Here is a 22,882-nt window from a genome sequence, read left to right as displayed (position 1 = left end):
CTCACTTACGTATTACTCTCCCTCTCTCCCCCATTCATTCAATCAATCAATCAATCAATCCTCTTCCCCACTCATAATCCCTAGTACAGTAGTACAGTAAATCGCTGCTGCCGGAGGCGCCAGACGACCGCCGGACGAATCGGAGCGCGACGCGAGCCTCCCCGACCTCCTTCTCTCCGGGTGCAGCCAGCGCAAGGGCAACCACGCGCGGCCGGTCCTCACCTTAACCCCCCTGTGTTGAGCTGAGCTGGTCGACGAGCCTGCCCTGCCGCCGCGCGAATCACAAGGCGGCGCCGCCGGCCGCGGTGCGACCCCCTCTCCAGGTTCAGTTCAGCGCCGGTGTACTCGCTTTTCTTTCCGTTTCTCCTAAAGAAGCATTTTTGCACCTGCACTGCCATTTCTTCTCCATTCTCATCTGAAGCCTGAACGCCCCGTGTTCTCCACTCCAGGGTTCAGCGCCAAGGATCTCACACAAGTAGAGTATATGGACCTGCTCGTCCATGTCCTTGACACCATTATCTTCGCCGCCACTGTTCTACTTCTGCACTTGACTCACTGCATCCCTTCCTCTTGGTAATGTTTTTTTTTCTTTGTTCATTCTTACTCTGCTCTAGTGGATCCTCTGAATCAAATCACATGTCCTTTGTTCATCTTAATTACAACATTTTTTCGCCATTTGCGAATTATGGTTTGTTAATTGTAGATTATCTTTCTGGTTTGCCCGGCACAACTCTGCAGTTTGCTCGCTTTGGGACAACACTCACCAGGTATGCTGCTCTGTTTCCTCTCTTGTTATTTACCTCTTCAGATTAATTTGCAGTGCAGTCTCTATCAGTCAGAACCAATTGATTCACGCAAACATCCAGTAAATGGCTCAACTGCAGCTCTAAAATGTTGTCCCAAAATGCAGATCTGATTCCTCTCCAGGTTCAGCCATACCAAGGATCGATCTCACTGTGGGGGTGTGCTACTGCTACGGTACCTGCATTTGCTTCCATTTCTGCTCACAAGCATATGCACCTGCATGTCTACTCCGTGGTTATTTATTTTAGTCCGTGGTGGATCTCTCCATCTCTGGTTGATCTTAGTTGGAACGTTTGCCCATTTGCTAATTCTAGTTTGTAACTTGGTAATTATCTTTCTTGTTCGCCTGGCAGATCTCTCAAGTTTGTTTGCTTGGGGAAACTCTGGTGTTGAGGTTAAGGGCTCCGAGGTTGCGTTTACTGTCTTGCATTTCACCCACGTTTGGTCGCTCACCGCCACAGTCTTCATCTTGGTTGCCAGTCAACAGCACCGTTTCCTCTCTTGTTATTTATCTCTCAAGATTTAGCTCAAGTGCAGCCATTAACTCTGAGCATTGGTTTCCAGTACAGCCTTCATCAGTCACAACCTCCTTTTCAAAAAAAAAAAAAAGCCTCCATCAGTCACAACCAATTGAGACAACCAACATCCAGTAAAATGGCTTAACTGCAGCTCCGATTCCACCCCATTCTCCACTCTGAACGGTAGCGCCAACTTCTGCACCACCACCAACAATTATGAAGTAGAAGGCGTCCAGCTTGGTTGCAACCCTTCGTCCTGGTAATTTACTTTGCCTTTCTTACTCTGCTCTTAGTTGAAACATTGGTCATTTGCTAACTGTAGTTGGTAAATTGTAAACTACGTTTCTGATTCGATTTTGCTTCCATTTCCACCGCATTTTCTTCTCCACTCTGAAGTCTGAACTAGTGCCCTGAATAATTCCCCACTCTGAACTGTAGCTCTGGTTCCCCGTGCTCCCTGGTATTTTTCTTCCGTTTCTCCTGAGAAGCATATGCACCTGCATGTCTAGCTTGTTCACGCCACCCTCTGTTGGCATCTCCACCGCCCTCTGTTGTTCTGCAGTGCAGTTGTGGTTCTGCTTGTGCTGTGAGTGCTGTCCATTAGGAAGCTTAGTACAAGTCCCCTGGATTTTCCTGGTAATATTTTCTGTCTTTCTTACTCTGCTCTGTACATCTCTGACATCCTGCTAATTATAGTTTGTTAAATTGTAAACTAGTATCTTTCTGGTTCGCCCGGCAGATCTCAAGTTTGGTGGCTTGGGAGAACTCTGGTGTTGAGGTTGTGTTCGCTGTCTTGGTGGTGCTGTCTGGTTCTGCACTGTGCTGCAGTTGTTGTTGTACAAGGTGATGCAGGCGTGTGACGGCATCCCTTCGTCCTAGTAATGCTTCCCGTTGTTTCTTAGTCACCTGTAGTTTGGAACACTTGGCCATTTGCTAACTATAGTTTCTAAATGGTAAATTATCTTTCTGGTCGTCCTGGCAGATCTCCCAAGTTTGGTCGCTCGGGAGAACAGAGAACACTAGTGTTTTTGAGGCTGCTGTCACCGCCGCGGACTTAATCTTGTCGTTGCTGCGTCGAGGACACCAGGTATCCTCTGTTTCCTCTCTTGTTATTTACCTCTTCAGATTTAGCTCAACAAGCCCAGCCATTAACAGTGAGCAATATTTTGCAGTACAGCCTCCATCGCTCACAACAAATTGATCCACACAAACATCTAAAAAATGGCTGAACTGCAGCTCCGATTCCCCGCCATTCTCCACTCTGAACTGCAGCTCTGATTCCCCGTGTTCTTTGACCTTCCTCTCCAGGTTCAGTGCAAAGGATCTCAGCGTGGGCTGCGCTAAGGTACTCCCATTTTGCTTCCATTTCTCCACAGTAGCATTTGCACCTGCACATCTAGCCTGCTCACGCCACATTCTCTTCTCCGTGCTGCATGATTCTGCAGTTGTGGTTCTTGAGTGTGCTGCTGCGAGCTCCGAGCATTGCCATGGCAGAGCTGGTGGCCACCATGGTGGTCGGGCCGCTGCTGTCCATCGTGAAGCAGAAGGCGTCCAGCTACCTGCTGGACAAGTACAAGGTGATGGATGGCATGGAGGAGCAGCATAGGGTGCTCAAGCGCAAGCTGCGAGCCATCCTTGACATCATTGCCGACGCCGAGCAGGCGGCGTCCCACAGGGATGGGGCCATGGCCTGGCTGGAGGAAGTCAAGAGGGTGGCCTACGAGGCGAACGAGGTGTTCGACGAGTTCAATTATGAGGCGCTCCGCCGTGAGGCCAAGAAGAACGGGCACTACGTCAAGCTTGGCTTCGATGCAGTGAAGCTCTTTCCCACACACAACCGTTTTGCATTCCGCAACAAAATGGGGAAGAAGCTCTGCAGGGTTCTGCAGTCCCTTGAAGTCCTTGTGGCTGAGATGAATGCATTTGGGTTTAAATATCAGCAGCAAGCACCGGCATCCAAGCAGTGGAGGAAGACGGATCATGTTATCTTTGATCCAAAGGAAATCATCAGCAGATCGAGAAGCCAAGATACTAAGAATATTGTTGCCACACTACTTGGTCATGCTAGCAATGAAAATCTCATGGTTCTTCCCATCGTTGGAGTAGGGGGGCTAGGCAAGACCACCTTAGCGCAACTCATTTACAACGAACCTGAAGTTCAGAAGCATTTTGAGTTGTTGATTTGGGTTTGTGTCTCTGACAACTTCGATGTGGATTCCCTGGCTAACAGTATTGTTGAAGCAGCAACTCCAAACAGAAATACAGCCGAAGCAACTTCCAAGAAAAGACCACTGGATAGGCTTCAAGATGGACTAAGCGGGCATAGGTATCTCCTTGTATTGGATGACGTCTGGAACCGAGAGAGCGATAAGTGGGAAATGCTCAAGGCCCGTCTTACACATAGTGCCAAGGGTAGTGTAGTTCTGATAACTACTCGTGATGGAGGAGTTGCAAAAATAATGGGTTCAGTGAAACCCTATGATCTCGCAGGGCTGGAGGATGACTTCATCAAGGAAATTATCGAGACAAGAGCATTCAATATGCAGAAGGAAGAAGAAAGGCCAGCTGTGCTAGTGAAAATGGTTGGTGAGATCGTGAAGAGATGTCGTGGCTCTCCTTTGGCCGCAACAGCACTGGGTTCTGTACTGTATACAAAGACCAGCGAAGAAGAATGGAAAGCTATATCAAGCAGAAGCAATGTTTGCACCGAGGAGTCTGGAATTTTACCAATACTCAAGCTCAGCTACAATGACTTGTCAGCGCAGATGAAGCAGTGCTTTGCTTTCTGTGCTGTGTTTCCCAAGGATTATGAGATTGATGTGGACAAGCTGATCCAACTATGGATCGCACATGGCTTTATCCAGGACCAGAGAGAAGTTAGTCTCGAAACCATTGCCAAATGGATTTTCAGTGAGCTGACCTCAAGGTCATTCTTTGTGGATGTGAAGCAAGTTGAAGTTGAATGCTACGAAATTGGGTTCATCAGATGTGTTGATCGTTATTACAAACAAACATGTAAAATCCATGATCTTATGCATGATGTTGCACTTTCTACAATGGAAAAAGAATGTGCTCTTGCACCTGACAAACCACTTGCCTCTCAGGCTGAGTGGCTTCCAGATACAGCTCGCCACTTACTTTTGTCTTGTGAACAACCAGAAACTATATTGAATGAATCTCTGGTGAAAAGATCTCCGGCAATCCAGACACTTATGTGTGATATGTACATGGAAGGTCCATTGCGGCATTTATCAAAATACAGCTCTTTGAAGGCATTACGGCTCTTTATACGAAGCAGCTCATTCCCTTTGAAATCAAAGCATCTGCATCACCTAAGGTACCTTGATCTCTCAGAAAGTGATATCGAAGCACTTCCTGAAGATATAAGCATTCTACACAACCTGCAAACATTGAATATCTCTGGCTGCCAACGACTTCATCGGCTTCCAAGTCAAATGAGTTATATGACATCCCTTCGTCACCTCTACAATCATGGTTGTCCGAAGATAAGGAGCATGCCTAGTGACCTCCGAAAACTCATGTCACTGCAGACACTTACATGTTTTGCAGCAAGTCGTACTGGCTCTGGGTGCAGTGATGTTGGAGAGTTGCAGCATTTAAACCTTGGTGGACAGCTAGAGCTAAGGCGGCTAGAGAATGTCACAGAAGAAGATGCAAAAGCGGCAAATCTCGAAAAGAAGAAGGAACTCCGAGAACTGACATTAGGATGGACTGTTGGTAGTATGGACGATGCACGAGTGCTCGAGGTTCTAAAACCACATCATGAGTTGCAGGCTGTAAGGATAAATTTGTACGGAGGCACCGCCTTTCCAACATGGATGGGTATGTTGCAAAACATGGTTGAGATCCATCTTCGCTATTGTAAAAAAGTGCAATGGTTATTCAGTTGTGGTACGTCCTTCTCTTTTCCAAATCTGATGGTGTTTACACTAAAAGGTCTGGAATGTTTGAAGGGATTGTGGGAAATCACAAGCAAGGAACAGGGTGAAGAGATAATATTTCAGCAGCTTGAGAAGTTATGTACTGTTGAATGTGGAAAATTGACAGCGTTACCAGAAGCAACATTGCTTAGACAATCTTATGGTACAATGGCACCGTCAGCATTTCCAGCATTAAAGGTTCTCGAATTGATAAACTTGAGAAACTTTGAGAGATGGAATTCGGTCGTAGGATCTCAAGGAGAAGATATCATTTTTCCTCATCTTGAGAAGATATATGTTATAGGCTGTGAGAAGATGACAACATTACCAGGACAGCAAAAGGTTGAATCACCAAAGCTCCGTGTATTGGACATGGAGGGAAGTGAGGAAGAGATGTTCCGGTGGGTAGCTAGACATATGACTTCATTGACCAGTCTGAAACTCAAGAACCTTGAAGATACAGAAACAACCTCAGCAGCGGGGGCTGATCATAGTTTGACACAAGTGGTGGACACCATGGAAAAATGGAACCGTCATGATTTCCCTTTGGCAGATATGAAGTTAACTGGCCTTAAGTCGGGTGTAACAGAGCTATGTGCATGTTTTGTACAGCTTCAAGACTTGTGCATTCATGATTGTGCTGCACTTGTCCACTGGCCAGAGAAAGAGTTCCAAAGCTTGGTATTCTTGAGGGTTCTAAGGATATGGGGTTGCAAACAACTGGTTGGATACGCACAAGCTCCTGCAGCTGTGTCATCAACATCATTAGAATCCTCGAGCCATCTCCTGCCACGTCTCGAGTTCCTTGATATAGATGGTTGTGAAAGCATGGTAGAGTTGTTCAAACTCCCTGCATCCCTGAGGGGAATGGAAATTGTTAATTGCACTAAGCTCAAGTCCATATGCAGCAGGATGCTGCAGGAAAGACAATCATCATTATCGAATCTTCAAGGGGGATCACATGCATATTCGGAGGTGTCACCATCATCAGCTGTATCCAGGGCGGAGCATTTTCCCTTTCCACGTTTAAAATATATATACATAGAGAAGTGTGATAGCTTAACAGGGCTCCTCAGTCTGCCTCCGTCCCTTGAAACAATAATGGTTTCTAGGTGTGATCAGTTAAGATCAGTGGAATCTCACTCGGGAGAGTTCCCATCGTTGAAACGCCTTGACATCGTTGGATGCAAAACCCTGTCATCCCTACCGGATGGGCCACAAGCATACTCATCTCTCCAGAGGCTTGAGATTAGAAACTGTCCTGGTATAAAGAGGCTCCCTACATGCCTGCAAGAACGTCTAAGCAGCCTTGAGGAGAAAGATCTAGATGGCCATTATCAAGGTACGCAGGCATCAGTTTCGTTCTCGATTAATTTGTCACATTTCAGCAGTAACTAAGAGAGTGTATATAATCAAGTGGTTAGAAAATGGTAATAGCGCACACCAAAGATAGTGGTAATAGCATGACATTTCCAAAATTAGAGTAAATATTCCCTTTCTGTGCATGCTTTTCCAGTGTAAACCTTGATACTAGATCAATAATTACAAATTTTTTGTGGCATCATTTGTGAATAGAGCCCAGTCTTCTGAAGCCCAAGACATGGAGAAATGCCTTCCGCAAGGATTAGGGAGCTGTCAATATGCAGCACCGTCACCATGGGATCCACCACCAAACAGCAGCAGCAGATTTGATTCGATTATAAGGAAGGGGTCGATGATCACTAAATTCTGAGCTTTCTTCGTCTGGTGTTGATTGTGGGCGGCTCCTTTGCGGAACTGTTTCCGCACATACAAGCTGTCAAGTGCCAAGCTATACCATGGCTGTGATCTCTGCCTGTGGTTTGGAACACTTTTGTGTCACCCAGATACATGTCCTGTGGTGTTGATTGCGCGTGGCTCATTGTCAGAACTGGTTCCGCAGATACAGTCTAGACGGAACTGGTGCATATATATGCCAAGAATTCAGTCACACTCCACCAGGTTCATATGTAAAGTAGTAGCAAGTATTGTCTCTTGTGAGTTGGAACACTTGAGTGTGACTCAGATATCTAGATGTCTCTTCTAGCTTTGACCTTTACATATCTCCTACAGTGCATTTGCTGGAACACTCATGGTTGTGCAGCTGTATCTTAGACTCCTTGCAAGGTAGGTACGCACGCATCTGTGTCCTCCTCTATTAATTTATCACATTTTAAGCAGCAAATTCAGATCAGACATCCTTCCAGATATGCTCTACTACTTGAGCTGGATGAATTGCTCTAGCTAGCGATTACGTAGTTAAACTAAGAGGGTCTTCATTTCCTTTTTTTGGTGTAACAGCAAACATGTGTAACACACGAACACTTAATAGTAACTACCATTACACTAAAAGTTGTGTTTAATCAAGTAATTAGATAATGCTAACAGCACACTGAAGAATCAAACATAACGGCAACAGCATGACTGGGACTACAACCCGTTACCCATAATTGGAAGTAAATATTCCTTTTACATAAATTCTTTGCTCCATCAATGCATGCTTTTACAGTGTCAACTTTAATGCTACATGATCATTTACAAATTTACTGTGTGTGACATCAGTTGTGATCACTGATCAGGGCCTAGACTAATGAAGCCGAAGACATGGAAATATGTCACCCGCAGAGATTAGCGAGCTATCAGCATGCTAATGCAACACCATGACCAACTACCAGAGGCAGCAGTCAAGCAACATATTTGATCATATGCATGGGCCATCGCTGTATTTTGAGGCTTTGAGCTGTCTTCTGCTGGTGTTGATTGCCCACGGCTACAACGTGCCCCTTCCAGATATGCTATAGCCTATAGCGACGCTATAATGTCGAAATAGCGCGCTATTTTTTTTGTTGCACGCCACCACCAGCTGCCAATGACCCCGCACAGTGCCCACCACCAGTCAGCCCTCAAGGCAACGCCTTCAGGAAGGCCGCGGCATCAAGGACGCCGCCTCCGCCCACCGGAGTTAGGGTTTTCACCCGAGAGGCGGGGAAGGGGAGTGGAGTAGCAGACCTTGACCGACATCTCCAAGAAGAAGAAGCGGCGCCCGACCTAGGGGTTTCCCTCAATCAGGATCTCCTCCACCAGCTTCGCATGTAGTCAGGGACCCGGCAAGCCACAATGGCGCCGCCAGGAACCATCAGGAGAGAAGCACACCGGGCCAGGGCAGAGGATAGTGGCAAGATCATAGTCTGTTTAACTCACACAAGTGGTGGACATCAAAGGCAACACCAAGCCTGTTTTTTGCCCTTGCTCCAAGTACTCCAAGATTACATTTGTACGTGGAATACTCCGCGTGCCATAGCATACGTCAGTTTCCTTCTCCGTTAGTGTCACATAACATTTCAGTAAAAAGAAAAAATCAATCGTCCTTTCAGAGATTAGCGAGGTGCCAACTTGTAACAGTATCGCCGTGGGAAGCAGCGGCAGAACTTTTTGTTACTATACAGGAGTATTCTTGAACATATATAGAGAAACATGCATTAGACCCGGGAAAACGCACGTCTCCGCATGCATGCATGGAAGGAGCGGCGTTACTGCTTCGGCAGACGGGGTTGTGTCTGAGATACAAGATTTCATGGGATTGTAACAGAGAGTAATATTTAAAGATGCCCTCGTGCCACTTTGGTGAACTTTTCGATGGAAACATATTCATTTACTTCTCCGTTGCAACGCACGGACATTTGTGCTAGTAATAATAAAAAAAGAAGTGCACAATTTAGAAGGGCCAGCCAATTTTAAATTACAACCCCAATAAGGACCCAAGCCCGTTGTGCTGATGGATCATGGACTCGTCTTCTTTTTCTTTATCCGGAGTGGGTCACTCTACAGTACTACGTAGTTTTTCCATCCTATACCTTCCCCGACCCTCACCCCCTCACCCCTCACAAGAAAAGAAAAAAAAGGAACCTTCCCCATCCCCATCCCTTCCGCCGCCGGCGATTCGATTCTTGCTGCTGCCCCACGCCCCCTGCAGTCGAATCCAATCCCTCCCCCAGGCCATCAACTAGACGGAAAGAATCGAATCCCTCTTTACCCAATCGCCAAGGGAGGGAGGCAAAGCCACCATGAAGATGCGTATGCTGCTGCTGCGCCAACAAGCTTCTTTCTTCTTCCCCCCTCCTCTTCTTCCCTGGAGGACGGACGGATGCTGCGGCAAGAAGAAAAGAATCTCACTCCATCGCCCGGCCTTATCTCCAATCCTTTCTTAGTCTGCTCTCTGCTTGCTGGTGGATCTTTCCTAGATTGTGACTTGCAAATTATCTCTATGCTTCGGCAGCCTGGTCGTGTTGGAGGGCCAACACTGACTGGTGTTGAGGCTGAGGGCTCACGAGGCTGCGTTCACCGTCTTGGATTTCACCGCCACAGACCGTGGCGTCTGACACACCAGGTATGCTGCTCTGTTTCCCTCTCTTGTTATTTACCTCTTTAGATTCAGCTCAGGCGCAGCCATTAGCGTCGATTGACCGAATTGATCTTGCTTGCAGTGCAGCCACCATCAGTCACAACTCACAACCAATTGATCCATCCACACAAACATCCAGTAAATGGAGGCGACTGCGATCAGGCATTGGCAGATCTTTCATAGTTTGTGACTTGTAAATCATCTCTCTGATTCGGTGTTGAGGCTGAGGGCTCCGAGGCTGTCTTCACTCTCTTGGATTTCACTGCCACAGCCTTCATCTTGGTGGCGGCCGTGCCGTCGACACACCAGGTATGCTGCTCTGTTTCCTCCTCTGTTATTTACCTCTTCAGATTTAGCTCAAGCACAGACGTTTACACCCAGCATCATCGTTTTGCAGTACACGACCTATTGACCCACACAAACATTCACTAAATGGAGGTGACGGCCATCAGCATTGGCAAGTCCGTGTTGAGCGGGGCGCTCAACTATGCCCAGTCAGCTGTGGCTGAGGAGGTGGCTCTGCAGCTCGGTGTCCAGCGTGACCACTCCTTCATCTCGGACGAGCTCGAGATGATGCAGTCATTCCTGATGGCTGTTCACGACGAGAGAGACGACAATAGGGTGGTCAGGACTTGGGTGAAACAAGTCCGTGACATCTCCTACTCCGTCGAGGACTGCCTCCTGGATTTTGCTGTCCGTCTCGAGAAGCAATCCTGGTGGTGTCTCTCTCGCAAGGTGCTGGCCCGCCGTTATGTGGCGATGCAGATGAAGGAGCTCAGAGCCAAGGTGGAGGAGGTCAGCCAGAGGAACCAACGGTATCACCTCATCAAGGGCTCTAGCTCCAAACCCACCTCTGCTATTGGGCAACCTATCAACTCCAGTGCGACAATGTCTGCTGCCGAGGATGCAAGGCTGCGGCGGCAGAAAGCAAAATTGGATCTGGTCAAGTTGATCAATTGCAAGGGTGACACACTTCAAGTGATAGCGTTCTGGGGCACAAGTAGTAGTGATCTGGGGGAGACGTCCATCATCAAAAGTGCCTATGAAGATCATATGGTACACACGAATTTTGATTGTTGTGCTTGGATCACATTGATGTACCCTTTCAATCAGACAGATTTTATTCGAAGCATCATTAGGCAAATTTATGTTAATTCTCTTCAAGAAACAGGAGAAGAAGGAAAATCAGCTATTGGGGCCCAAGTTTTGAGGATGATGGCAACGATGAAAGAAGATAGTTTGGCTCATGAGTTCAAGAGATATTTGAATTTCAAGAGTTACCTAATTGTACTCAATGGCATACACACCATTGAAGAGTGGGATTGCATTAAAACATGTTTCCCAAACAACAAGAAAGGAAGTCGAATCATAGTATCCACTGAGAAAGTTGAAGTTGCAAGCTTATGCATAGGAGCAGAGGATGAAGCTCTGGTGCATAAGAAGTTATTTGTTGATCGATTTCTTTATGCTTTCTACAGTAAGGTAATTTTGATGTCTTGAAATTTGTCAAATTAATGCTCCTCTTGTTAAGTTTGTTTAGTGCCGCAACTAGTGGTTGACATAATCAACTAGCTTGGACTTGTGTTTTCCTGAAAGTTTTAGGTTAATAGCCATTCTACTTAGTTCAATTAAAAAAAATCTCTTTTTCATGGGAAAGAATTTGTAGGATTTATGTACATTTTACTTACGCTACTACTGAGATATATAGTAACCTTGATTTATCAAGGTCAATGTGCATAAATGACTCCATGTGGTATTTATACATCTCCCCCTCCACCCCCCATCATCTGTTTTCATTGCATGTCGTCTGCCTTAGCCTTAGATCCAATCTCGTACTCCATTGGTTTTCTAGCTCAGGTCCTCAACTCTCGTGTGGAGTTATTTGGCTTCCTATACTTATCTAGGGGCCACTGGTCAGTAACCAGCAATGAATTATATCCTCTCCATTTTTTACACCAATGAAAGGTTCCAACCACTTGAATTTTGGAAAGGTTCCAACCACTTGAACTCGTAACAGTGTTTCACACTACTGGAATTTCCCTCTTTGCCGAGTGTTAGGCTCTTTGCCGAGTGCATTATGACGGACACTCGACAATAGTATCTTTGCCGAGCGCTACACTCAGCAAAAAAATGAAATTCGGCAAACAGATACTTTGCCGAGTGTCATGGACAAAACGCTCGGTAAAACAACAACACTCGGCGAATAGGGCTTTGTCGAGTGCTACACTCGGTAAAAGGGGGTCTTTACCGAGTGTCACACTCGGCAAAAGGTGGTCTTCGCTATGTTGCATGGTTTTTGCTGTGGAGGTTGCATACGACCTCCGATGACGATGGTCCAAAAATAAAAGTTGTTCATTTTGATGAGACGGATAATTTTCATGTTGACAACTTTTTCATTTGAGGCCATATTAATTACACTTTTTGCCATGTAAATAATTTGGCCTCAAATGACTAAGGTGAGTATCATATTCATTGCATAGATTATAATGTGCCCGAATTAGACACATACGTGCATCTTGCCATTAAAACAATGTTACCAAATAGAGTTTCCCACATTTTTGTACGAAAAAATCATTTTTCATTTTCTAAGTGTAAAAAATGGGTATTTTTTGTGAAGCAAGTAAAATAAATAGGGTGCAAAATGGCACCACTTCAATTTTCACAGTAAGTAGACCATATTTTATGCACAATGCCCAAGTATTAAGGATTTTCTAGATTTCTAGCTACTTTCGCATATTTAAATGGCTTTATGTTGATTTCTCAAAAGTAATTCAAATTTGAACTGCAAGTGTATGATACCTCCGTCCTAAAATTTGGAAAAATATATTTTTAGGTACACAAGTAGTCATTATATGGGAGAACCTCTTAGAGTTTTGAGAGATTCAATCCCTTGCCATGAATAGCCATGCCGAACATTTTGACCCCGTTTTGGAGAAAATGAAAGAAAAAGAATACAAGTTCAAAAAATGCAATCCTTTCGCATGGAGTCCTTCTATGTGTACTAGTTGCAAGGAAAAATAAAAAACTTTGAATATGACAAATGTGAAAACAAATCTTCACAAAACGGGCTATCGTGTATGAACATTCTTGGCTTTCAAGTGGAATGAGCAAGTTGATGGCCATATTCATTACATAATTTATTATAATGTTCCAAAATGAGACACATACGTGCATCTTGCCATTACAAACAATGTTACCAAATAGAGTTTCCCACTTTTTTGTACAAAAAAACCATTTTTCACTTTCTAAGTGTAAAAAATGGGTATTTTCGTGAAGTAAGTAAAATAAATAGGGGGCGAAATAGCACAACTTCAATTTTCACAGTAAGCAGACCTTATTTCATGCACAATGCCCAAGTACCAATGATTTTCTATATTTCTAGCTACTTTCGCACATTTAAATGACTTTATGTTGATTTCTCGGAAGTAATTCAAATTTGAACCGCGAGTGTGTGATAGTTCTGTCCCAAAATCTAGGAAACAATATTTTTAGGTACACAAGTGATCATTATATGGGAGAACAACTTAGAGGTTTGAGAGATTCAATCGCTTGCCATGAATAGCCATGTCGACCATTTTGACCCCATTTTGAGAAAAAGGAAAGGAAAAGAATACAAGTTCAAAAAATGCAATCCTTTCGCATGGAGTCCTTCTATGTGTACTAGTTGCAAGGAAAAATAAAAAACTTTCATTATGATAAATGTGAAAAAAAAATCCTTCACAAAACGGGCTATCGTGTATGAACATTATTGGCTTTCAAGTCAAACGAGCAAGTTCATGGTCATATTCATTACATAATTTTTTATAATGTTCCAAAATGAGAAACATGGTTGCAGTTTAACATTACGAACAATGTTGCCAAATAAAGTTTTCAAGTTTGTTGTACAAAAAAACTATTTTTCATTTTCTAAGCGTAGAAAACCAGTATTTTTTGTTAAGCAAGTAAATAAAATAGGGTGCAAAATGGCACCATTTCAATTTTCACAGTAAGTAGACCTTATTTTATGCACAATGCCCAAGTTTCAAGGATTTCTCGATTTCTAGCTACTTTTGCACATTTAAATGACTTTATGTTGATTTCCCGAAAGTAATTCAAATTTGTACAGCAAGTGTGTCATAGCTTTGTCCTAAAATTTAGCAAAAAATATCTTTAGGTACACAAGTAGTCATTATATGGGAGAACCACTTGGAGTTTTGAGAAATTCAATCCTTTGCCTTGAATAATCATGCCGATCATTTTGACATTGTTTTGGAAAAATGAAAGAAAATGAATACAAGTTCAAAAAATGCAATCCTTTCACATGGAGTTCTTTTATGTGTACTATATTCAAGGGAAAATACCAAACTTGAATTTTAGGGACAAAATAATTTACAATATATAAAAGTAAGATGAAGAAGAAAGCACACAAAGAAGCACACATGCTTTGCTTCCTTCCTATTGGCTGAACACCCAAGCACATGGATCGGTGAGGTGGCAGGCTGGTGGCCAAGCACACCCACATCCACTTATCTCCCTTGTTTCTCTCCCTCTCTCGCTATCTGCCATGCTGGCCGTTGATTTTGTTGGAGATTCACCTTCATGCATGCATACTTTATTATTATTACTCAATTCATCTGTCGTATCCCATCAATGTGGTCATACCAACTAGTCACTCACAATAAAACAAGTTGTTGATGGTTGCATAATGTTTCATAATCTTTTTTGGGGTTAATAGTTTCATAATGTTTATCATGTTTGAAGACTTAAATTTCAAATCTTGTCAAAATATATTCAAGAATGTTTTTGTCTCAAAGGCCACGTCACCAGGAACATTATTGAATTTTTCCCATGGAATTAGCAAATTTCGATGAAACAAGTTTGAAGCCCAGTTATTTAGTTGTCAAAAAAATTTTAATTTCAGAAAACATATTCAATATTGGTCTTGTTTTAATGATCTTGCCGAAAAAACACATTTGTGTAAACAGAAAGTAAAACAAATTTTTATTTAAAAATATACTAGGCATCTATTTGTTTGAATGAAACTTAATGATTAGAGAATAACACATGTTAGGGGTAGAGAGAACACTATAAATGATGTCAGTGGGCCCATAGAAAAGAAAATAAAAAAATGTGCATGCATGCACGGGATGGTAGAAATTCCACTCCTTATCTCTCGTTCATTTCTCTCTTCTGTTGGTTGGGAAGAACCGAAGGAGTCGACATGGTCGAGATCTCCGACGAAATGCGTTGAGGAGGAGCTTTGTGGCGACCATGGCGAGGCGCTCAGGCACCCAAGGAGAAGGTGGCCATGGCAACTGCCGTTGCGCTCAGGCAGCACCTGCTGCTGGCCGGCGAGATGGCGGCCATGGCGACGGCCGTGAGCCTCCGGCCTGCTTCTCCCCTATGGCGACTCGGACGCGAGGTGGAGGCCATGGCGACGGCACCGAGCCTCCCGAAGTTTTTGGGAGCGAGATAGTGGCAACTGAGCCTCCCAGCCGGCAGCAAAGAGGCAAAGCAGTAGCGGCGGCTGGCAACATCCGCACGCAGCAGCAGCAGCAAGCAGGGCGCGCACGTAGAAGCTTGCATATCAGCATCGGCAGGGCGTCATAGTGAGGCGCAGTCCGGCGGCTTGAACGCGGTGGTGTGGTCTGGGCAGCGGCGGCAGCTGCGTTGCATCATTTTTTCTAATTCAGCTCAAAAGTTTTGCCGAGTGCATGCACTCGGTAATGCTTTGTCCGTTTGCCGAGTGCCTGTTGCGCCGTCTCCGTTCGTTGCCTGTCAAGTCACTTTATAATGCCGAGTATATACCCCTGTTTGACACTCGGTAAAGGATTTGCCGAGTGTCCGACAAATGGCTCTCGGCAAATATCTGTTTGCTGGAGAGGTGTATGCCGGGTGAGCTTTGCCGAGTGCAACTCTCGGCAAAGACTTTCGAGGGTTTCCGGCCCTTTGTCGAGTGTTCCTGGCACTCGGCGTACGTGACGATTCCAGTAGTGCAAGTAATCAATGATGGAAAATCCAAGTACCTATTTTACTTGTAAACTCTTTCATATCATAATATTTTGTTTGATATATTTACATGTTGAAGTATTGTGCCCAACATCATATCCAACAATTTCCCTACATGTATATATACTCCCAATATACTTTCTTTTCTTTTTTGTCCTACATAGGAAACTACATGATTTATTAGAGATTTTCATATCTTTTTAGAACAGAAGTATTATATGAAAAATTACAAAAAACTTAAAAGAGGACAAAATATTATCATGTGAAAAGGAAGGCAACACCTAATCATTAATCGTGTGCTTGTGTTTAGGTTTCTCAGGAGGGAAGCAATTCGGAGGAAAAAGGGTCCACCTCATATGTAACCCCTAGCGTTGTTAACAGCTCTGCACACAAGAATATCCTCACACGTATGGAGACAATGGCTACTCTAGAGGAATCTCGCCTCATCGGGAGAGGGAATGAAAAAGAGGAAATCATCAAACTAATCTCAAAAAAAGATCCCCAGCAATTTCATGTGTTCTCCTTGTGGGGAATGGGTGGTATTGGAAAAACAACACTAGTGAGTGACATCTATCAAAGCCAAGAGATTAGTAGCATGTTTGATAAGCGTGCTTGTGTCACAGTCATGCGCCCTTTCAACTCAGCAGCACTCCTTGAGAGCTTAATTATGCAATTCAGAGATAAGAATGAAGATACAAAAGATAAGAATGAAGATATAAAAGAGATAGATTTAAGGAGCTGTTTAGAAGGAAAGAGATATTTGCTTGTTCTTGATGATTTATGGTCTATAGGAGAGTGGGATGCTATAAAATAATACTTGCCAGAAACGGCAGCAAGCTGCATAATAGTCACCACAAGGGAAGAGAATATTGCCAAGCACTGCTCAAAGGATGGTATAAACATATACAAGCTGAACCATCTGGGCCCCGATGACGCATGCACCCTCTTCACCAGAAAGGTAAAAATGAAGTAGTGTCATGCTCAATTAGTTGTTGTGTTAATCCTCTCCTTCTTATTTCTGTTACTGCTTTAAACTTCACAAACAATATCTTTGTGAGTAGATATAACAGAATTATAAATTCAACTTGCTAGTCCTTTGTCCACTAGAAAATTCGAATTGCTATTTGGTAGAAATCTCGCGCAATAGCTAGAATGAGGTGGAGACATGATAATCTATGTAGTTATAGTTAGGTCCAACCAAATAATTTGTGGATTTTGTAGCTGTCAAAGTGAAGTAGGATATCCACTAGAAAACAAAGATTCAGCCTATTCTTACAAGATACAAAGGGGTGTGTATAGGCTTTTTTCCCTCGTTATTAAAGTTATTGCATGGCCACCTTTTTCTTGTGGATTTATTTTTTTAGCATTTTTATCCACCCAGATGTACTGCAACTAAACACATGCTTCAGTATTCATGGCAGAATATTCAATTTGCTCATAAGAATCTTTAGCCATTCACTGGCTTTGTCTTTGGTTCTTCCAGATTTGTGTATGATAAGTCAATGTGGATAAGGTTGTTAGCTACATGACCGGGTGCGCGGGTGTGTGTTGGGTCTGGCTATTTAAGCCATTGTAAGCTGCTTTGTTTCAGTGAGTCGAGTGCAGCATGAGTGCCAGGGAGAGAGATGTAGTCTCTGGGAGCGTATGTGCGCTCATCATACATGGCAGTGTCCGTGTATGTTTTCCAATTTGAGCTGAAAGAAAAAAAATGCCATGTGCACGGCGAGGTGTTCGTCGCCGAGGCGTATGTTGCCGCAAATACTCTTGTCTCGAGTTCGTCTCTTCCGTCCGGTGTTCGTGTCACCGGAGGGCTGCTCAGCATGTGTCGCCAGAGGGTTTGTCCCAACACACAGAACTCAGAACAGCAAAAAACAACGCAAAGAACTCACAGTCGGACCGCCGTTTTGAGCCAAAGCCTCACACTCGCCCCTCCTCCCTCAAGGCTAGAGCGACCGGCATCACCACTGCAGCACGCCCTGCTGAATGCGCCACAAGCTCACAACCAAGGGCCATTGCCTCGGTGCCCAATGCCCTGCCACACCCCTACCTGGTTTACCATATCCTAAAAGATCCAGATCCAGCACAGGAGTGTTAGCGTCTTAATCTTGTACTTAGTTTTATTTCCATTTCTTTGTAAGGTGGAGCATCAGTCAAATGTGTAGGCCATGCTTCTCCTCTGTAGCCTAGTTATCTTTCTCCTTCATTGAATAGCAGGTGAGGGAGAGGCATGGGTGAGATGTATACCTCCACAACTTGCTGCTGGAGGAGTTGCTACTATGAGAAAAATAGCAAAGGAAGGCAACCCAATTGAAAGGGGGTTGGAAATAGCCGGTGCTTGCGTGCTCTGTTCTTAGCCGTCCAGTGCCTGAAACCTGCTTGTTGTATTGTTTCTTCCACTGTGTCCACCAAAATCAAGTCGGCTGCTGTGTCCACCGGCAAAGGGAGGACGAGGGAGACTCGGTGTCCATCGTGAAGAACACAATGCGACAGCAGGTGGGCGAGAGGTGTAGAATGGAACCCTAAACCTAGTGGAGCGAGTCCGACCCGAGTCACCCACATTAAAATGGGGGCAACGCAGAGACCAAATTGTTTTCTAAGAAATCTAATAGTTCACACTTCATTGGGTGTTTTTGTTGTTATGGTGCTCTCCTTGAATTCCTCCACAATTATTCTGTTCACATGCATAAAAAAACTTCGTTGGATGAGTCATTAAGGTGTTAAGACTGAGGAACCATATTATTTTCTAATAGGAGCACCGTAAAAGAGCTGCTCATGTAGTAACCACATTCAGGTGTTATTATTATGACAAATATGCACCATTAACTAAGAGGCCCAATCATATCCAGTTCCTACTTTTGTAGCAATGTGAGGTAATTGATATCCAATGAAATCAGCAGCAAGAATACAATTAGCACCGAGGCAAGGTGTAGCTGTAGAAGTTAGAAGCATGATGGGAAATGAAATTGTTTTGATTTGCATTTTTGCGTGGAATGCAGGTAAGAATGAGCGAGACGTTAGGTTATTATACTATGGGCATGTTGCTAGGTGGGAGAAAAATCTTTTTATGAACAGAAATGAAGATAAAAAAATGATGTAGAAACTAATTATCCAACAAAAAGTAGCATTGTCTCACTTTAACATCTTTGTAGTACATATTCCCATATAAAAAAATGTGTTAGACAATGGTGCATATTTGCTTTATTTCTTGTTGTACTAAATGACTTGATTGATATGGATTTCAGGTATTTAAGGAGGCTGTAAGTTTGGATGAGCGACATCCAGAGTTGGTTGAACCAGCAAGACTGATATTGAAGAAGTGCAAAGGGCTTCCCCTTGCACTAGTCATCATAGGTGGCTTCTTAGCAAACCAACCAAAAACTGCTTTTGAATGGAAAAAAATGAATGAGCATATCAGTGCTGAGTTGGAGATGAATCGAGAACTTGAGACCATAAAAGCAATACTCATGAAAAGCTATGATGGTTTACCCTATTACCTCAAGGCTTGTTTCTTGTATCTGGCCATCTTTCCCGAAGACCAGCAGATTGCACGGAGACGCTTAGTGCGTCGTTGGATTGCAGAGGGTTACTCAAGTGAGATGCGTGGCAGGTCTGTAGCGGAAGTATTGGAGTCTTACTTCATGGAACTCATAAGCAGGAGCATGATCCTGCCATCTCAACAGTCAATTCATAGTAGGAAAGGAATTGACTCCTGCCATGTCCATGATCTCATTCGTGAAATTGCCATCTCAAAGTCTATGGAGGAAAATCTGGTTTTCACATTGGAGGAAGGGTGCAGTTTAAATAACCAAGGCACAGTGCGTCATCTTGCTATAAGCAGTAATTGGAATGGGGATCAGTGTGAGTTAGAGAATATAGTAGACTTGTCCCGTGTACGCTCACTGACAGTGTTTGGAAATTGGAGGCCATTTTACATTTCTGATAAGATGAGGTTGCTACGAGTGCTGGATTTGGAAGGCAAGTGGGATCTAGTTGATCATCACCTTCAGCACATTGGCAAGCTTGTACATCTTAGATATGTTTCGCTAAGGGGACAAGCTTCCATATTTCACCTGCCAAATTCGCTGGGGAACCTGAGGCAGCTCCACACATTAGATATTTCAGGTACAAGCATAATAAAACTACCAAGTTCCATCATCAATCTTGAGAAGATGGAACACATTCTTGCTAGTGGCACAACAAATGCAATGAGCCATACAAATGCAAATAATCAGTCGCTGCTGGATTTCACTTTAGATTCAGTGTCATGTTGTGTGGCATGTTGTGCACCTAGGATTGTAAAAAAAGATCTCTATCTTGATGATGGTGCACAACTTAACAGGCGTGATATATGCACTGTGTTCTGCTGCAACATATTACCTTATTATGTGGCAGGACGAAATCCAGGTGGTGTTGAAGTGCCAAGGGGAATCTGGAAACTGAAGGCCCTGCACACACTGCATACTGTGGATGTCTCAATGAGGAAGGATGTTACACAAGATATAAAAAAGCTCACCCGGTTGCGCAAGTTAGGAGTGATAGGCATCAACAAGAGAAACAGTCAGGAGTTGTGTCCAGCAATTGCATGTCTCAGCAGCCTGGAGTCCTTGTCACTGCAGTCATACGAAGCGACAGGTTTATCCGGCTGCTTGGATGGGCTGTCCTCACCTCCAGAAAACCTGCAGAGCCTCAAGTTGTTAGGCAACCTGGTTAAACTGCCGGAGTGGATCCAGGGCCTCAAAAATCTCGTGAAGCTGAAGCTAAAGCAGTCGAGGATATCGGAGCATGATGCGGCCATACAAGTCCTTGGGAACCTACCAAAACTGGCCACCCTACATCTATTGGTTGACTCGTTTGCTGGTGAAGAGGTCCGTTTCAGTTTCCGTCGGGAGGCATTCCTGAGCCTGAAGGTGCTGCAGCTGGATCGGATAAAAAACCTCAAGTCGGTGGGATTTGAAGAAGGAGCAGCCCCTAAGCTTGAGTTGCTACAGTATACTGGTTGGATCGGTACCAATGTTGCTGGGTTGTTTAGTGGGTTAGCATATCTCCCAAATCTCAAGGAATTTATGCTGTCTAGGAGGCACTGGGAGAAGACTGAGCGCATGGAACACTTGCGAGGCCAGCTGGCAGAGAATCAAAACGGGCCCGTTTTGAAGAGCTTGTAGCTAGCTGTACCCAACTCCCCTTGTTTCTTGTATCTTAATGTTCAAGTATTATTACGTCCCTCCATTATATTCCTAGTACACTAGTATCTTATTATACCACCTACAAAGGGTGATTTTATATTACAAACCTTTGCTCTGCATTACAAACCTTTGAAGGCTCTCAAGGAGGCCACTGTCGTGTTCCTCGGGGCTAATCTGAGCGTGATTGGAGATAAGCTGGTTGACGCATATTTGCATATGCGGTCCGCCAAGGACTTGTGGGAGGCACTCGAATCTAAGTTCGGGGCTGCCGATGCAGGGAGCGAGATGTATATTATAGAGCAGTTCCACGATTACAAGATGGTTGAAAACCGTCCTGTATTGGAGCAGGCTCATGAGATAATATGCATTGTTAAGGAGCTTGAGCTTCTTAAGAGTTACCGGGCAAGTTTGTTGCGGGATGCATAATCGCTAAGCTCCCCAATTCCTGGAGGAACTTTGCCACCACTCTGAAACATCAGAGGCGTGAATTCTCCGTGGAGGATGTCATTGGCCATCTGAGTGTTGAGCAGAATTCAAGGGCAAAGGACTCGCACGGAAAAAGGGTCGAAGGGACTTCTGTGGCCAATATGGTACATCAAAAGAACTCCAATTCCCACAAGCCCAAGGGAAAGAATGGTGTCCAACAGAATGCCGACTTTAAGAAGAAGGGTAAGAAGACCTTCAAGAAGAACAAGAAGGATGAGGGCTGCTTTACTTGTGGTTCGGTTGAACATTGGGCCAACAAGTTCCCAAACAAGTACAAGAAGCAAGGACAGGACTCCAAGTCTGTCAATATGATTGTGAGCAACAATGAGAGTGGTGCATCTGGGTACGGTAATTTATTTGCTGTATTTTCAGTTTGGTCGTCCAGTGATTGGTGGGTCGACACAGGTGCAGGTGTTCATGTGTGTGCTCACATTTCATTATTTTCTTCTTACCAGGCCACAGGTCACGGGTCTGTACTGATGGGGAATGGCGCGAGTGCTTCTGTTCTTGGTGTTGGCACGGTCGATCTGAAGTTTACTTCGGGAAAGATCGTGGAGCTGAAGAACATGCAGCATGTCCTCGCCATCAAGAAGAACCTCGTTAGTGGCTCCCTTCTATGTAGAGAAGGGTTTAAGTTGGTATTCGAGTCTAATAAATTAGTTGTTACGAAATATGGACTATTTGTTGGAAAGGGTTATGAATGCGGAGGCATGTTCCGCCTTTCTCTTGCAGATCTATGTAACAAAGTCGTGAACAATATTCATTTGAGTGTTAATGAATCTGAAGTTTGGCATTCACGTCTTTGTCACATTAGTTTTGGTGTTATGACGCGGCTAGCAAAATTAAATTTAATCCCGAGTTTCACTTTAGCCAAAGGTTCTAAGTGCCATTCGTGTGTCCAATCTAAGCAACCTCGCAAGCCTCACAAGGCAGCAGAGGAGAGACACTTGGCGCCACTTGAACTCATACATTCTGATCTTTGTGAGATGAATGGTGTGTTGACTAAAGGTGGAAAGAAATATTTCATGACTTTGATAGATGATTCCAGTAGATATTGCTATGTGTATCTGTTAAATACCAAAGATGAGGCTCTACACTACTTTAAAATCTATAAGGCAGAAGTTGAGAATCAACTCGAAAAGAAAATTAAACGAGTCCGGTCAGATCGTGGTGGAGAGTACTTCTCGAAAGAGTTTGATGCCTTTTGTGCGGAACACGGTATTATTCACGAGAGGACGCCTCCCTACTCACCCCAGTCAAACGGGTTGCCGAGCGGAAAAACCGTACTCTAAGTGATTTGGTTAACGCCGTGTTAGATACGTCGGGTTTATCCAAGGCATGGTGGGGGGAGGCTATAATGACATCATGTCATGTCCTGAATAAAGTTCCGACAAAGGATAACGAGATCACTCCTTATGAGAAGTGGACCAAGAGAAGGACAACACTCTCGTACTTACGAACTTGGGGCTGCTTGGCTAAAGTAAATGTGTCGATCCCCAAAAAGCGTAAGCTTGGACCAAAGACTGTGGACTGTGTTAATTT

General features: G+C 44.2%; 1 pseudogene; it reads left to right on the top strand.

The window, feature by feature from the left end:
• Positions 1 to 20,956, top strand: LOC123068080 (uncharacterized; annotated as a pseudogene).
• Positions 20,957 to 22,882: the final 1,926 nt, after the last annotated feature.

Source organism: Triticum aestivum, chromosome 3B, assembly GCF_018294505.1.
Source record: "Triticum aestivum cultivar Chinese Spring chromosome 3B, IWGSC CS RefSeq v2.1, whole genome shotgun sequence".
NCBI lineage: Eukaryota > Viridiplantae > Streptophyta > Magnoliopsida > Poales > Poaceae > Triticum > Triticum aestivum.
This window is presented reverse-complemented; position numbering and strand designations above follow the sequence as displayed.